Here is a 14,153-nt window from a genome sequence, read left to right as displayed (position 1 = left end):
TCTAATTATCATTCAGTTCACTGAATAAGGATCCTTATTGTGGTTTTGGACTTAATTCAAATATATATAAAATAAGTCTTGGTCAAAATTTCAACTGAATGTACTTAAATAATACAATTAAAATTATAACCCAAAAAGTTTAAAACAAGAGAAATTAAAAAGAAGATGCTGAAGATTAAGACGATAAAAGTTAATTAAAAAAAAATCTTTAGTTATTTAAGTTAGAATTTATAAACCAAACAGGACACGAAACTATTTGGTTTATAAATTCTAACTTAAATAACAAAAGTTAAAAAAATAATATATCAAGACAGCCGCTGTAGTTGTGAAAACTTTGGATTTTGTATCTATTTGTACACTGTAAACATTGTATGTTTATATATTTTAATACTCAGAACACCCATTGTAATAGTGGTTTCCAAACAGTATCGATGTCCCTCTGATGATGGTCTCTAAGGGCGTTAAAAATTGAAGTAAGAAAAACTTCACCAGTCACACTGGACGGAATTGTTTTATCTTTTATAATATTGTTAGTGTGACGGACCAGAATGAAACAAATAAGAAAAAATAAAAATTGTGTATTAATAGGACTATGGGACCGCTACGTGTTGACACAGTAGTGTCATCTTTGTTTTTAAAATACAGAGTGTTGTTGTGTATACGGTATATTCTTGTATGCTTTATATCTTATGTGAGAGACAGTAGGATGCAAGCTATTAATATTTAGTGCTACAGGTTCAGAAACAAAAACTGCATTTCAGGCCTAGAGCGTGCACGTTTGAAAGAGTCATATGTTTAAGAATTTTCATATTTAGTTTACTGTTTAAACGATCTATTGCATTTGAAATACCCGCCTTCGTCTTCACTTGTTACGACGCCATACTTAATGACTGCCCTCCCTCTTCAGTTCCATCCCTCTATCTCTTTCCGATTTTATTACTTCATGTATAAAATTACTGGTATTCCCGCTGGTGATATTTCTTTGCACTGATATGTTTAAATAAAAATCAGTTCGTTCGTGCTGTCTTGCAAATCAAGCCAATAAGTCTGAAACGCTTATCTCAAAAGACAGTGTAATAGTTGTACAGCCTGATATACTTGTACATCTCTGACGTCTCTGACTGTGTGTGTTACACGGAAATTGTCGAACTTAGTTGCCCGAACACAACCGAGCGCGCGGTTTTTCCGTGAGTGAAAGCATAACCTGTGTGCAGAAATGGCGTTGTAGGTTTGTTGTGATTTTAGTTATTTGTTTATTGTGAAAGAGTCGTGTTGAAGTGCGTTATTTCGTTTCCTTAGTTTATTGGACTAGAGACTGAAACAGTTAAGACACAATCTAAAATCAGTGCAATACTACACCCCAGTCACATGGTGGAGCGTGTAATCTGCTGCTTCAGCTAAGAGGCAGTTGAATGGCTGTTGACACCGGTTTCAGTGGTAAGTTACGAAGTTCAAACTAGGATTACACATACCTTTCAAAGTAGTTCTTTGTTATTTTGGACACCTCATTCACTTTGATGTTACTTATTAGTTTTTTTATTGCTAGTGGGGTGGGACTAAGTCCCTTGTACTGCGGCCACTTCTGGCCTATTGTACCAACCCCAGATGATAGGTGAGGGTGATTGTAGAGCAATTGGTGGAATGAAGATTGGCAGGGGAAACCGAAGTACTCGGAGAAAACCTGCCCCAGCGCCACTTTGTCCACCACGAATCCCATTTGACCAGACCCTGGATCGAACCCGGGGCTCCGTGGTGGGAAGCCAGCGACTAACCGCTTTAGCTATGGTGCTTACTTATTAGCTTACACAAGGCCATCATTACAAATATAGTCACCCTGCATTAAGCATATCTCCGTCTATGTGGTTGAAGCTTCGTATGTCGAAAAGTAAATATTGTAGATCCTGTAGATCGTGATCGGACGCTTATTTTATATTACGACCTAATTTGAGACTAACGTTCATAACACACTGATTGCACCTGTGAGAAATGAAATGTAGAAACAATATTTAGTTTGTGTTGCATTAAGCTGTAATATTGCTTTTGGTTCTGTATGGGTGTGAAATTTGGCCTCTGACATTAAGGGAGGAACATAGACTGAGGGTGTTTGAGAACAGGGTGTTGAGGAGAATATTTGGACCGAAGAGGGATGAAGTGACAGGAGGTTGGAGAAAACTGCATAATGAGGAGCTTCATAACTTGTACTCTTCTCCAAGTATAATTAGAATGATCAAGTCAAGGAGGATGAGACGGGCAGGGCATATAGCACGAATGGGGGATAAGAGGAACGCATATAGGATTTTGGTGGGAAAGCCATAAGGAAAGAGACCACTAGGAAGACCAGACGTGGGTGGATGGATAATATTAAAATGGGTCTTAGATGGGGTGATATGGACTTAATTGTTCTGGCTCAGGGTAGGAATCAGTGGAGTGCTCTTGTGAACACGGTAATGAACCTTCGGGTTCTATAAAAATATTGGGAAATTCTTGAGTAACTGCACGACTAGTGGCTTCTCAAAAAGAGCTTAGCTCGATGGAGTTAGTTTTGTTGCATTGATGTTTCAGTATGATACATCAAAATTAACCAATTAATTACTGTGGTTGTTGCCAGATTTCAGAGCAGGAACATCATAAGCGCGCTTGTCATAATATTCTTAATGCGTCCCCAATTTTGTTTGCACGAAGAGCTCTTCTTTTTTTCCTTTTGAGAATCGACAAGATGTGACGTCAGCTTCATGTAAAAGAGACGATATTTGTATGATGCACCCCGAAATGTGATTCTACTTGTAGACCCCATTAAATTTTGCTCCAATACACCCGCGGATCAGAAGATAAACATATAGGTGGACGGACTGGCAATTCGCGCGAGTGTTCATTTTTTTGCATCATTTTCAAATAGGAAGTGTTTTATACGGATGAATAACACTTGATGCGAACACGAGAAATCGATTAGTTACATTTGTTCCCAATTTAGAAATTTGGAATGAACTGGTCGTCCTGAAAGCGTCCAATCAACTCCTGATCCGTCATGTTGACATCAGTTGGAGTCAATCAGCAACGTAGGCAGCTGCCTCTGCGTGTGCGGTTGCAGTTGCCCGTCAAATGCGCAATCCGTATATCTCTGACCATGAAAACCTCTTACGTGTTGGTATCACTTTCTGGAGCCTCACACGGAAACGTAACTTTTTGTAAACATGCATGAAAAAATACAGAATTGTTCCACAATTTGGTGAATGTCAATTTAAAATATCAGGTAGCTATATTACAAGTCTTGCCGGTCACGGTAGCCGAGCGGTCTAAGGCATGTACTGTCTTCGCTCGCTCGGAAGCCGGGATCGTGGGTTCGAATCCCACTGAGGGCATGGATGGTTGTGTGTGTGTTTTTATGTGTTTGTGTACAGGTAGAGGCCTTGCGACGAGCTGATCACCCGCCCAAGGAGTCCTACCGAATGTGTAAGATTTAGAAAAAACCGAAGTGAACGGAGTTCATGGAGGTAGGCCTAGGCCCACTGGGGCTGTAGTGCAAAGGAAAAAAATATTACAAGTCTTGGAATCTTTTTCTCGTGTATGTTATTGCTATGTAAAATTACATGAGTGTGCGCGGTAGCGTAGTTGGTTGGGGCTTTATGGTACAAATCAGAACGTCGCGGATTCGATTCCCGATGTGACCATTGGATTTGATCTAATCCTTCTGGCTGCATTATGGCCCTCGAGGCGACTCAGCCTCTTAACAGAAATGAGTACCAGGAATCTTCCTGAGGGTAAAGAGCGGCCGGCGCTTTAGGCTGACAACCTTACAGCCATTTGTGAACCGATTGTCTAGAAAATGTGGGAGCCTCGACGTCTTAACTATCATATGGGCCTCCATGGCCTTTTACAGGGATAACTTTACCTTTTTATATAAAATTACATATATATAATTATAAATATAAGTAATTAGATCTATGAATTAATTATGGGAGTTACAACTGAACACAATACGTACAGTACAGTACCACTCTGTGGTGTTATAATTAACGATCATGATCTGCCTTGAGCATGTACTGTCTTCGCTCGCTTGAAAACCGGGATCGTGGGTTCGAATCCCACTCAGGGCATGGATGTCTAGTTTGTGTGTGTGCGTTTTTCTGTGTTTGTGTACAGGTAGAGACCTTGCGACGAGCTGATCACCCGCCCAAGGAGTCCTACCGAATGTGTAAGATCTAGAAAGAAAACGAAGTGAACGGAGAAGTTCATGGAGGTAGGCCTAGGCCCGCTGGGGCTGTAGTGCCAAGGGGGGGGATCTCCCTTGATCTACCCTATTTGAGTGTTCCAGTAAAGTAATTACTGCGCAATACGTCTGTAAGAATTTTTAGCCCTAAATGTATTAACTTTACCACCCGAATTTGGGGTCACCTGCTACCCCACCAGGCATGTGCAAGTTTGCAAATCGTAATATAATCTGTCTTGTACTTAATTTAGAAATCGATGCGACTTTCTTTGCTCCCAGTCCACTGTTCAGTGTGTAGGGTTTGTCTTTGGGGTGCATACTTGTATAATCCCACCCTGGTATTTCGTGTTCAAGGACCTTTTAAATTGTCTCCTGTTACTTTCCTGACACCAGATTGTAACATAAGTGGGCATTTATAAAATGATACATTTACTTAGATTACAACAATGACTTTCCACGTTATTCCATTATTCAATAATCATTCTAATATTCGGCACCCAGACCTGTAATCTGAACTGATGAAAGCGTACCTGAATAAAATACTGAAAAAGTTTAATAGTTCCTGTTGTGTATCGTAAACAAGGTACATAAAATGTATGCAAAAGTATGCAGTATACACAACAATAATCTGTATTTAAAACAAAATAGACCCTATCGTATACATTTTACGAATATATGGAAAAATCTTTTGATTGTGTCTATTATTGCTCGGTATCTCAAGGAATAGATCACGTGTGAGACAGACATAATGGGAAGATAGTATTAAATTGGATTTTAGAGCAATCGTTATGGACGTAGTAATTTGATTCAGCTTACTCAGAACAGGTTCAGGCTGTATCTTTTTAACGCTGGGATGAACTTAAGGTTATGTAATTTATCAGCTGAATTCCAACTTTTCAATAAAGACCTTTCGCATACATCATGGAGTTTTAATTCAACTCGGTGATTAACACAGTACGTTTGATTTTTATGTTGTCAACAATACCAGCATGGGAGCTGTGCGAACTTCCGAGGTGAGAACAACATTAGTTCAATTTGTTAAACACTCCTGAATTTCTGTCTTGTGATATTACTCTGTTATGGTATTCGATATTTCAGAATATTCTGCAATCTGGAAGTTTCTAAATCGGTTTTCTTTTTTGGCGCTTTTGTAACCACGCCCATTCGTCAATCTGTCCACGTGTCTGCGCGAATGAAGCAATTGGAAAACTACTTAAAAGAGATTTACATGAAATCTCTTATTCTCAATAGCAATTAAACGAAGCTCGAACCTGAATTAAGAAGTCTACATACACATACAAATATACATTTAGACTCTAAAGGGTTCTGACGATGGTGTATAACACTAAGAATCACTGGGTTTTTGGACCTTATTGATCGTTCCGTATTCTGGAAAGTAGTAAACAACGTTTCGAAAAATGTATCTGTTTCCGTCCTCGGTTGAGGGGGAAGACACTCGGTTGGGTCCCTTAGAAAGAGCTAACCTCAGTTACTGAGTAGGTGTTTTCACCTCTCCCATCACCTGAGGACGGAAACAGATCCAGTTTCCGGAACGTTGTGTTTCTAGTTTCTAGAATACCGGACAATGGAAAAAGTCCAAAAACCCAGTGATTCTAAAATACACATTTGCTTAAAGTGTTCTCGATCCTGGTACCGAAGTACACATATTTTATTCTCTATCGTAGTAAGTCAGTCTATACGGCCATGAATGCGTCAGTTGTTTCAGCGAAAGGTCGAAGTAAAAAGAAAAAGACTCAGCATTGCGTGGAAACTTTCTTTTGTCGGATAACAAGAATATTAGTTACTTACCGCTGGGCCGGGTGATAAGGTGGAGGTGGAAACTGCCATTTCACACGCTTCTTTCTAGCCATAAAATGACGTTTGAAACGCCTTAAGGCCAGCGGTTAAAATCGACACTGTGTATTACGATAATCATCACAGAACATGTAGCTTGGTCGCTGCTGCCACCTATCCTTTTACAGTTATAATCTGATTCTTCTCTAACAAGTCGCTTTCGTTTTTCTCTTTGTCAGTGTTTCCTTGTATTAGATAGGAAAATTGGCCGGTCACGATAGCCGAACGGTCTAAGGCATGTACTGTCTTCGCTCGCTTGGAAACCGGGATCGTGGGTTCGAATCCCACTCACGGCATGGATGTCTAGTTTGTGTGTGTGCGTTTTTCTGTGTTTGTGTACATGTAGAGGCCTTGCGACGAGCTGATCACTCGCCCAAGGAGTCCTACCGAATGTGTAAGATCTAGAAAAACCGAAGTGAACGGAGAAGTTCATGGAGGTGGGCCTAAGCCCACTAGGGCTATAGTGCCAAGGGGAAAATAATATATAGGATCTCTTAGTTTGTCGCTTTCTTCGAATGAGTAATCGGGAAATGCATACGTAGCAACCCTTTAAAGCCCAATGAGTTCTATATGTACCACCTGCTTTAACATAACGAACACTGCGTACCGCCCACAGAGTGTTTGTGTGTCGTATGGTTCTCACAGTGAACAGCGATTATTTCCTTAAACAGCATTAACCGGTTGGGCTCTGTAGCGGAGACGTAATGTGTTTCCTGTGAGGTACGGGCTGTCTTGTTATATACTCGTATTCTGTCCACACAGTGTATCTGTGTGTTCCGTAAGGTTCTCACAGTAAACAGCGATTATTTCCTTAAACAGTATTAGTCTGTTGATTTTCATGGTGATGTAATATGTTTCCTGTAAGGTATGAAATAGATCTCTGTAGAGTATTTAGAAGAAATTCAACCATTAAAGGGTTAATCCCTTTGACTGTTAACAGCAATTTCTCCAATTGCTTAAAACTCTCTTTACATAATATACAGAAATCAAACTCAACGTTGAGGTTGAAGTTGTTTTCATTTATCTTCTTTTCCGGGTCTGATTTCGATCAATTGGAGTCACGATTGAAGGCCTGGATTGGACAATGACTGTCGGAATCTTTTGTTATAATACACAATAGTGTGCTTGCCTGGCAAATGACTGTAGAATTCGGAAAATTCTAATTGTTTCTTCCTCACCATTTAGAAGGCAGGGAAAGGGTTATAGGCGTCATTCGGATATTCTAACCCAAGGATCAACAAAATTGAGCCCACAATGTTTGTAATCGAGCCCAAAGCTGTCTTAAGATATTACAGGGTCTTTATCACTTTCTCATATGTAATATGGGGCACGGGATAGCGTAGTTGGTTAAGGCACCATGCTACAAGCCGGAAGGCCACGGGATCGATTCCCGATGAGGTCATTGAAATTTTCAATCGACCTAATCCTTCCAGGCACATATAGCCCTGGAGTCGACTCAGCCTCTAACAGAAATGAGTACCTGGAATATTCCTGGGGGGGAGGGCGTAAAGGACGGCCGGCGCGTAAGGCTGACAACCTCATCTCCATCTGTGACCCGACTGTCTAGAGAAACTGCGGGAGCCTCGACGTCTCACAACCCCTACGGGCCTCCTCGGCCTGTTACAGGGACAGCTTTACATTTTACCTTTACCATATGTAGCATAGAGTATCGTTGTGAAACAATGGAAACCGTTCGTCTGTTGTAAATGTAACTTTCGAGGTCTGGAACCTTCGTAGGAATGTTTACTGACTTTATTTAGTATAAGCTGTACCTCCAACTCAGTACTGAAACAAGATTAATGTCACCTTGTAGTCTAGTAGAGACAGAAAGACTAATTTAACTTCTGAACCTGAAATGATATTTAAATCCCCGAATTCGATTGGGGCAAGAAGAAGATAAGCCGGTCACGGTAGCCGAGCGGTCTAAGGCATGTACTGTCTTCGCTCGCTCGGAAGCCGGGATCGTGGGTTCGAATCCCACTCAGGGCATGGATGTTTGTGTGCGTTTTTCTGTGTTTATCTACAGGTAGAGGCCTTGCGACGAGCTGATCACTCGCCCAAGGAGTCCTACCGAATGTGTAAGATCTAGAAAAACCGAAGTGAATGGAGTTCATGGAGGTAGGCCTAGGCCCACTGGGGCTGTAGTGCCAAGGAAAAAAAAAAAGAAGATGAATTTTCTCAACGTGCGAAATTGCAACAAAGAATTACAGTAATTTACACTCTTCATGAAGTGCACCAATCTACAGGGTAGAGACCAACTCTGCTCTCTGTAAAACACTCCGTTAATTCCATTTGTATCTCCCCGTGGTCACACCTGTCAAACTGCCACAGGCCCCGGCTCCGTGAGAGCGGAAATTTGTAACGCTGAAGAGGAAAAACAATTTCAGTTTCGAACCTTCGTGAGCACAGAACGAATCGGAGAGATGTGACAACCGCCCTAGGCTCCGGTTACGAGGGACTTCGCCCCAGGGTTATTAAAATGTTCATTGTCCTGTAAAAGTTACAGAATGCACAGCTTTTTGCGACTATAAATTTTCACCGCACGATTCCGTCAAATCTCCGTGGAAGAAGATTCAGTAGCTGCTGACAGGAGGTTATAAATATCATCTCCGCCATGTTGATTTTATTAAATGTAGGTGCATCTGTCTTAAGCAACCACAAACTGTAGGCCTATGGTCATGACTTTTTGGCACAGATGCGTGTACAGTTGAGTGTTCCCTGCATCTTCCTACTTATTTCAGTAAGTATAACGATGGGCTAAGGGCTGGACCCGGGGTTCGATTTCCGGGAGGGGTAAGCAACAGCCGTTGCTAGGTAAAGCCTACAACAGTAGGGATTTCAGCTTGACAAAATCTTCCTTACAAATTTTCGACAGCTTAATTGAGAATGGACCGCTCCGACGCACGACTGACTCCCTTGTGGGCTGCTGTTATAAGTAATTTCGACATCTAATGCCCATTTGTGTTTTGTGTCGGTTTTTAGCGACTGTCTCAGAGTCAGCAATAAACACAGACTCCTTACCAGGTCTGTCGAAATTATCTGGCCAAATTTGCCGGTGAGGCTCAATGTTAACCGCATTCGTTTCAGATTCTGAAAATCGCGGGTTTAGATCCCGACTCAGGTATTATTTTAGTATGTATATTTCATGGTTTTCTTGTTTCGTAATCCAACAGAATAGATAGCTTTAACTTATGTGTACACTCACACATAAAAAAATATATATGTACTCTCTGATATTCACAGCATCGGTATGAGAAAACAAATCGGAGAAAATTAAAAAAGTCATTGATGTGAGTAACAGAAGAAAGTCAACTGCCGTGTACAGAGTTTCCTCAACGGACCTCTCTGCTCTGTCAGCGGGATATTGCCTTCTGTTGCTATGACAACACTGTTCTGAGAAGAGTATGTTTACAGAATTTACTACTGTAGGTACAGTGTTACCCATAAAATGTGGCCTAAGCACAGCATGGAATTTGTCAATATGATATTGCGCACGTATGTTATTTGGGAGTTCACGGGTTGACTCTTGGCACCATCTGTACTGTGTCCTTATCTATTTTGCTAATTTGTTTCACAAATTACTTCTGGTGCGTTGAGGTCTTTTAAAAGATGCTTGTTACTTACAAATTTGATTCTGAAATTTGACTGGTAGACTGTTGTTCCACAGGCTCTTTATGGAGAAACAAGATTTAGGTCTACTCTTGAGGGTGTTTTGACGTCGAAGAGAGAGCATGTAATAGGAGTATGTAAAGAAATCTCATATGAAGACCCTCATAATTTGAAATCGTTACCGGATATTATTAAAGTGATCAAGGAACACGAGATGGATGTGGCGTGTAGAATGCATAACAGAAATGAGAAGTGCATACAGAGCTATGGTCAGAAACCTGAAGAGAAGAGACCACTTAGGACACCTAAGTCAAGATAGGAGAATAATATTAAAAAGGAATCGTAATGGAATGGAATGATCGGGTCTGGACAGATCTTATGTTGACAAGGTTCTGCACCAATGGCGGACTCATGTGAACAGAGTAATGAAATATTTGCGTCTATAAGAGACGGTTTATTACTTGATCACCTGAGCTACAGTGCGTTATTTCTTCCCAGAACTTCTTCTTGTTTATTAGGGTCATGTAGAGTGGGTTGTTAAACGACATTTCTGCGATCAGCTCGGTCAGTAGCCTCTGCTGAGTACGGTCCAGACTCCGAGAATTTCATTCCCAACAGCAGCAGGAACTTTAATTTTTCTCCTTACCCCCGCATCCAGAGCGGTTCCGGCGCTTACCAAGCCTCCTGTCCAATGGGTATGCTTTTCTTCCTCCGGGACTAAAGCGGTCGGGCCGTGAAGCTAATCACTTCCATTTAAAGTCGGGTCAGGGAAAGAATAAACATAGATTCGCCCTTACTTCCCCTCTGCTTACCTTCCCACCAACTGTTACGTGATACCGGTCTTCATTCCGTCTATATCCCCCCTCCTTCCGTTTGTAATCTCGATTTGTTACTAGCTTTGACGTAGAGTGGTGTGTATTATAGGTAAGATGGAGGTACAGGAGGTTGACCTTGACCCACACAGCCCATGTTTATTCTTTCCCTGACCCGAGTATAGTGGTGAGGTTAAGAATGGGTGGAACTATGCAGTATAAGCAATCTTCATACGTCTTCGTGGTAAAAGAAAAAAGGTAAAGTTGTCCCTGTGCTTAAATAATTAAGCACTACGCCATGAAGGCGCATGGTGGAGTGGATGTATAGATCCACAATTTCTTGACCTCGGCACTAGTTGGAGGTGAGTGATCAGCTTCACGCCCCTGTCGCTTTACCTACGGAGAAAGAGCTTCCGGTACACATTGGATAGGAGGTTGTTTGGACCCCAGAGCCAGTCTGGACGACTTGGAGAAGAGAAAATTCTTGCCCCTCACCGGGACTCGAACTCCGACCCTCGGTCTTCCAGCCCGTAGCCAGTCGCTGTACCGACTGCGCTATCCCGGCTTGTGGTATGGTTCTTGTTCACGCAGCCACACATTTACCTGTATTTGCGAAACATATCGTGTGGCTGCTAACATTCTTTGGCAGAGCAGAGGAAATGCGAAGTGAAGGACTCGGGTTTGCTTCAAGATGTCACTTCCCTTGACAGAGCTGTACAGTGACCACAGTTCGCTCCGCGTCCACTTACTCATCAGGCGTCTCTTGTTTCCCTGTGGAGGATGCTGGGAGTGACAAATTCTACGGGAGGTGGAATTATTTATTTCGACGCTGGCGCCTCTGCAGGGACGCAGGGTCGCCGCGAGAATTCTGAAGAAACTCTCCAGGGAAGTTTTTCGTTTCTCTTCCGCTTTGCCATGTTCTGCACTGATCGAATATTCGTATGTCTGTGTGAAGTGAAAATGAATTGTCTGAGTAGCCATGAATCACTCACGATGGCTGTAGCCCTTGATTATCTTCATTCAGTCTCCATGCGATTTCTCGGGCACAAATGAACAGATTTGCTCCATAAGGAAGGACTGTACGGTGTTCGTGTTGTGTTTCGTCACATTCATACATCTCGTTTCATCCTTCCATCTATCTTTTCCCGTTGCACTTTTTCCTTCTTTTAAGTTCTGGTTTTATTAATTTGCCGATCACAGTGGCCGAGCGGTCTAAGGCATTAACTGTGTTCGCGCTCTCGAACACTGGAATCGTGGGTTCGAATTCCACTTGAATCATGATGTCTGTGTGCATTTATTCTGTGTTTATGCTTTCCTGCTTGCAGGTAGCGGCTTGACGACTAGCTGATCCCCCGTCCAAGGAGTCCTATTGACTGTGTAAAACATCAAGAAACTGAAAAAGTGGCCAAGATCTAATAGAACCATAGATAGACAGGCAGGCAGGCTTCATTTGTTTATTTCTGTACATCCGGAAACGAGGTTCGCGCCCAGTGGCTAGTTCTACGCATGCTTCGTATTTTGTAGGTTTGAGTTTCAGGCCTGGACCCGGAGACTGTACTGCTCATGCAGCCATGGCTACTTAAAATAGGTCACGATGGTTTTCTTTTGCGGTGTTTCCTATTCATAATTTGTTGATTATCCTGTCATTTCACGCTGCGTAGCAGTAATATGAACAGTTGAAAGCGTTGTTAAACAAGAGGAGAATAAAAGGCATTTCTCCAGAACAGTACGTTCTTGCCATGATTCAGTGTTAAGTAGGTCACTGATAGATAAATACTTGACTCGATAATATTAGAAAATTTAAAAGCAAATTCAGAATATTCATTTCACACCACAAGTCATATACTACTTAAATTAATTGATTACATCTGCGCTGGCCTATGCTCAACATAAAATCATTTTCATCCTTCTCTGTAATAATAATAATAAAAAAAAAAACTCCGTGGCCTGCTGTAGTTCGCTAGCGAACTATACCTACCGAGCGACCGCCGCTTGTCGGCGATGCTTGTGCCAACTTTAGCGAGTAGAGGGTGTCGCGTGGCCAGCGCAACGAATCCCCACGGCCGTTAATCTCGGTTTTCTAGACCGGAGCCGCTATTTCCTTTAAATTGCTCCTCAATTATCCTCATGAGGCTGAGTGAACCCTGTCCCAGACCCACTACTTCTCAGAAAATCTGGTAGCGCCGGGAATCGAACCCTGACCTCTGTATCTGTAGTCAGGAACTCTGATCACTAGACCACAGAGGCGGTCAGTTAAAATGACAAGGTCGAGTAAATCGGCAGCCCATAATATATTCGCACAGCTGCTTCCCGTCGGTAGAAAAAATGCACTACAGCGACAATAAACTTCAACGTTTAACATTAGAACAATTCAAATATTAAAGACATGGTTTATTATAAAAGTACAAAACCAGTGCTGAAAGCATTGAGCAATATAAATCCTCCCTTATTTATATCTAGTTTGTTCTTCTTGCCTTTTTCTGTATCAGTGGTAATACTGCGACACATTTGACCCGGCTGTTTAATTAATAACATTTATGGTATGAATCCTGTTGTGTGTTATTTAGAAAAATAATAAAAAACAAAATGGACGCTACTAAATAATAAATAGCTAATAGTATTCGTGTACTCCTGAAGATGACCCATGAAAAGGGTCGAAACATATAGCGATACTACCAGCAACGAATAAAAACAAATGTTTACACAGTAGAGTCTATTTTTTTTATTATTATTTGTTGTGCGACTGTCCCAAATTATATCTTTTGTGTAATTGATAGATTAAACCAAAGAACAACAACGACTTTGCTCCGTAAAAAAATATTGTTACGAAAACGAAAGAATTGAAACCCCGTTGGTCTGATTCACGACGGAATAGACGAGTCTGGAAGAGTGTTCTAAGAAAGCTGCATCAGTCTGGCCGCGCCATAGATCAAGAGGTTAGTCGCTGGCTTCCCACCGCGGCGGCCCGGGGTCTGGTCAAGTGGGATTTATGGTGGACAAAGTGGCGTTGGGGCGAGTTTTCTCCGAGTATTTCGGCTTCCCTGCCAATCTTCATTCCACCAAATTCTCCATCACCATAATCAGCCGGGGCAGGCTACAGTAGGCCAACCAGTGGCCGCCGTGTCGAGTGGACCCAGTTGGATTCCACCCCACCCCCCCACTAAGCGAATTTTTAATTAAAAGGAAAAATTTTTGTGTTGCCACACCTTGGAGACTAGGGTTGTAATCATTTAACAGATATCGTTAATGTAACGCTATGGCATTCCTTACTTGTATAGTGGTCTCCAAGTCTATTTGAACGATAGTATTTGATATTACTTAAAGATACTCTCGAGATCATCTTACTTTATTTATAGTGCTCTTTCAGAACCTCAGTAACGGGCCCAAATATGTCCCCTTTCAACACACAATTCGCCTTTGACTCCCCATTTTTACCCATAATCTGTCTGTTTCCCCTTACATTCTAACGTACGTACAATTTTAATCCTTCACGAGGTTAAATAAAGATTTCTTAACTCAAATCTGGGGCACGCGGTATGGTAGTTGATTGAGGCACTATGCTACAAGTCGGAAGGTCGCGTGTTCGAGTCCAGATGAAGTCGATTCTTTCAATTGACCTAATCCTTCCAGCCGCACTACGGCCCTGGGGTTGACTGAGCTTCTAACAGAAA

General features: G+C 41.8%; 1 long non-coding RNA gene across 1 annotated transcript in view; it reads left to right on the top strand.

Annotated features, from left to right (window-relative positions):
* The first annotated feature begins 1,179 nt into the window (after positions 1-1,179).
* LOC111862176 overlaps positions 1,180-14,153 on the top strand; it is a 270,613-nt gene continuing 257,639 nt past the window's right edge. The window contains exon 1 of the long non-coding RNA XR_002842389.2: positions 1,180-1,437. This is a non-coding gene — a long non-coding RNA (uncharacterized LOC111862176). The remainder of the gene's footprint in view (positions 1,438-14,153) is intronic.

Source organism: Cryptotermes secundus, unplaced genomic scaffold (assembly GCF_002891405.2).
Source record: "Cryptotermes secundus unplaced genomic scaffold, Csec_1.0 scaffold1186, whole genome shotgun sequence".
Classification (NCBI taxonomy): Eukaryota; Metazoa; Arthropoda; class Insecta; order Blattodea; family Kalotermitidae; genus Cryptotermes; species Cryptotermes secundus.
The sequence above is the reverse complement of the archived record's forward strand: the minus strand, read 5'-3'. Positions and strand labels throughout refer to the sequence as shown.